This window comes from Chinchilla lanigera, unplaced genomic scaffold (genome assembly GCF_000276665.1).
Source record: "Chinchilla lanigera isolate Chin_1 unplaced genomic scaffold, ChiLan1.0 scaffold00008, whole genome shotgun sequence".
In the NCBI taxonomy this organism is placed as follows: domain Eukaryota; kingdom Metazoa; phylum Chordata; class Mammalia; order Rodentia; family Chinchillidae; genus Chinchilla; species Chinchilla lanigera.
This window is the reverse complement of record NW_004955409.1, coordinates 7,857,250-7,861,349: the sequence shown is the minus strand read 5'-3', so window position 1 is coordinate 7,861,349 and position 4,100 is coordinate 7,857,250. Positions and strand designations below refer to the sequence as shown.

Below are 4,100 nucleotides of genomic sequence, written 5' to 3'. Positions count from 1 at the left end.
AGCTCAGGGCAAATGTCCTGGGTTCAATCCCTACTACTGAAAAAAATTCAAACCATAACATTATTGATGCATAATTGTCTTAGACACCTCAGAAGTAGTGTAGTATAGTGGTTTAAAGTAGAGTTTTTTTTTTTTTGGTTTTTCTCTGGTACCGGGAACTGAACTCATGACCTTGCGCTTGCCAGGCAGGTGCTTTGCCGCTGAGCTAAATCCCCAGCCCCTAAAGTAGAGTTCTGATGCCGAAGGGCCTGGGTTGAGATCACAGTCTACGACTGCTGGACCGCTGTCTGACCCGGAGGGAGTTCCTAAATCCTACCTGCCGACTTTCCCGTCTGTGAAGAGGAGAGGCTGACAGTTGACCACTAACAAATTAAATACTTGTAGGTGGGAACTAATAAAGTTTTATTATCATAAATACAGATATAGAGTAGACATTTTTATAAAATACAATCACAGGAAATCAAAACCACCCACTATTCTAAAGCCAGAGAACCTCTTTTCCTGTCTCATCTGGCTAGAATGGAAATTCCAGAGACCCTTGAAGAAAATCAGCAATTTCTGTTGAAAAAAGCGCCCTTGCTCTACTTCAAGAAATGATTAATGTAATCTGCCTATTCACAATAATGGTCCGGGGCCGTGGAGAAAGGGAGTTTGTGCTCCAACTTCGGCATCCTTAGAAAACTGTACGAAGCTTCCCCAGATGGCTGTTCAAGGCCTTCAGCAGTTTAAATCTCCCCTTCTGCAGCTCCCTCACATTGAAAAGGACACTCTTAGAAGTTCTCACCATAAAAAGTACAAAATTAACACTAGACAAGGTAAATCAGACCTGTATGTGCAAATATTGTATTGTCTCCCTAGTGTAAGAAACTGAAAGAGTAAACAAGATCCAAAAGGTACAATAGATATTGTGAAAGGGAAAGAAACTGCTCAAAAGGAAAGAACAACTGGATGGGGGAAAGGAGTAAAGAAAGAAGGGAAAAAATATATATATACACATACACAAGATAGCTAAGATAATTGTTAGATAATACTAATTTCTACTGGCTATTGAAAGGAACCGTTAATGCCTGTTTGATCAATTTTGCATGCCTGTATCTGGCAATCTGAGCAACTACTTTGCCAATAAAATATCCAATATAACAACCACTGTTAATTTCCTATCATCTTGTTTTGAAATTCTGTATCAGTTTTACTGTTTTTTAATTTAATTTAATTTTTAAAATTCTCTTTAAAATAGTAATAAAAAAAAGATTTGGTGAGTTTGAAAGAACCAGATCCTCACAGTCTTCCCTGAGGATAAAAATTCTGAGGAGGCTGTGGCTGGCTTTGGGCATTTTCCACGCATAACCATGGCTGCAAAATCACAGGTACCGGATGCTGCAGACAGCGCTAAGATCACAGGAAGGCCCCTCGTTCCAGTGTTGGTTAAGTCGACCAGGTAAACAGTGGGCAAAGTGGTGTTAAAAGAACAAGACAAAAGGAGGACGGCAGCAGAAGAGGAAAGGACCCAAGAAAACTGCTAAATAAAAGTTACAAAAGAGAAGCCTTAAAAAAACTGCACCTGTGACGCTACCGCAGTGAAAGCAGAAACGGAAGCGGGCGAACGGAGTAGTTGGGAGTGAAGCCGCCGTAAAGGAGGGCGGGGAATCTCTGACAAAGCAGTGATGATGCGGAAGAAACCAATGGCGATCCCCGAGTGGAAGAGACCGCGGCAGTGACAGAGCGTCTGAGGCGGAAACCAGAACAAAGACGGTGACGCGGAAGGGCAAGAAGTGCTACGAAGTACATGGCGAAAGGACAGAGCTCTCCTGGAAACCAAATCGAAGATCACACACCCCGAACACAGTCTTTATTTTCCTGAGCAAAAGCAGGAATGGTGGTGGCTTTATATTGCAGCTGGGAAGGCACGGGCATTAATATCTACGCCATGTCGTGTGTGTATGCTCCAAGAAACAGAGAGGTCGAATTAAATTTCCTGCACCAGGCACACCTGGAAATTATCATTACTCAGTGTTTTTGAGATCAGAATTGTAGGTAGGTTTGGATCAGAGTAAACCGTTAGGATTAAAATTAGAAGTTCTTTTCTTTTTTGAGATAGGGTCTCATTGTGTAGTCCAGGCTGGCCTGGAACTCATGGCAGTCCTCCTGCCTCAGCCTCCTGAGAGCTGGAATTACAGGCATGTGTAGCTGGCAGTTGGAAGTTCTGGAGGCTAAGCCTGTGCCTCAAAATCACCCGCAGTGGGATGCAGCAATACAGGGGGCTGAAGATCAGGAAGACAGTGAGGGCTTTGAAGATGGCTTGGAGGAAGAAGAGGAAGAAGAGGAAGATGAGGAAGGTGATGGCTAAGCAGTACGGTGAGGGGACCACAGTGTTTGCATGTCTGCAAACTTTTGCCGGTTGGAGGTGTATAATAAACCACACGCAGTGCAGAACTGGTGTTGAAGGAAGCATTAGTTTCTTTACTAGGAATGGGTGCATAAAATAGGAGTTGGTGTTGCCTTGGTACAGTCTGAAAAATGCTTAAGGATTATTGAAGCCTTTCATGATGGAATGGTGCATTTATTTCATCTGCAAATGATAATAAATCTTTTGTTATTATAACTGTCAAAACAATCCAGAGAGCCACTTACACAGTGTTAATATTTGGTTGTTTTTGTTTTTTCCAGTACTGGGGATGGAACTGAAGGCCTTCACGCTAAGTTATACCCCCAGCCCATTTATTTTTTATTTTGAGATAGTTACTAAATTGCCAGGATGAGTTTGCATTTGTGACCTTCCTGTTTCAGCCTCTCACAGTGCTAGGATTAAAGGTGTGTGTCACCACACCTAACTTCTTTCTTTTTTCTTTTTTTATACAATGCGTTTTCTCACACATAGTTGGAGCAATACTGTGTAGTATAGCACAGTATAATATAATATTGTGTAACTACTTTTATCCTGATCCTAAACCTTTTTTATAATCTTTATAAACATAATTTTAAAGGATTACACCAACCACCTCGTGACCCACGTTTTATTCAACTTTCTCCCAGCATTTTGGCATTCAGAACACTCTCTGCCCTGATCCTAAATTGAAATAATCCTCGATAAATCCTAATTAAAACTGTCAGGGGCCCAAGCTGTCCCCTGCAGGTGCTTCTTCTGTGCAAAGGTGTCACGGAGAAGAATCCACGAACCAGTGAGCAAAGGGGTGACCATTTTATGAAAATGTGGGCGAGAAACACTTTTTTTTTTTTTTTTTTAGTTTTTTTCTGGTAGCGGGGATTGAACTCATGACCTTGCACTTGCCGGTCAGGTGCTGTGCCGCTGAGCTAAACCCCCAGCCCCTCGAGAAACACTTCTGTAATTGTGTCTTTTCTTCAGTATGAGAGATCCTTTCCTTAGATGCGATTGCTGGAGTTGGAAACCCAGGGTCGAGGGAGGGGCAATGTTATTTTCTGGAAGGATCACACCGAATTTATTTACTTCTGAATTTTTATGAGTATGTTTGCACTACCTAATAATTACGTTCATCTCGGGGAATTGCTGCATGCACTTGTGATCATTTTTATACATTGATTTCAGACTTCACAAGGCTGTGCAAGCCTGCCTGCTTCCGGTGGGAATCCAAACACTCACCTCACCGCTTCCCTGGATCTGGGACATGGAGGCAGCAAAGTTCTAGCATGATTTTAATCCTCGTGAAAACGTGCACCCCGGCTCTGCTCCCTGGGCTCCCCTCACCGCCTCTCCTGCAGGGCCGCCCCTCGTTCCTCAGCCCTTCCTCCCCGCCTTTCTCTGGTTCCCCTGCAGCTGCCTGTTCTCTGGCGGGGGCAGGTGATACAAGGACCTTGCTCCCGTTAAGGCCTCGGTGCCCCAGCAGCTGGAGGCCTCATCCCCGGCGGGTGGGGTGATTGCGTTTTCAGGACGTGCTCCTGGGCAGTGCTGAAAGCATTGGTGACAGGCGGGACGCTGCAGTGCCCGGGGAGGGCCAGGTCTTGGGTCTGGGCCTTGCAATGTACACTGTGCTGTCCAGTGCTTGAGCACAGGCCAGGGCTGGGCTGGGCGAAGCTTTTCTCCTTTCCTAGCTGCCAAAGCGCCAGCCGCTCAGAGTAGAGAC

General features: G+C 44.6%; 1 pseudogene; it reads left to right on the top strand.

The window, feature by feature from the left end:
* The first annotated feature begins 1,349 nt into the window (after window positions 1-1,349).
* Window positions 1,350-2,214, top strand: LOC106147619 (annotated as a pseudogene).
* Window positions 2,215-4,100: the final 1,886 nt, after the last annotated feature.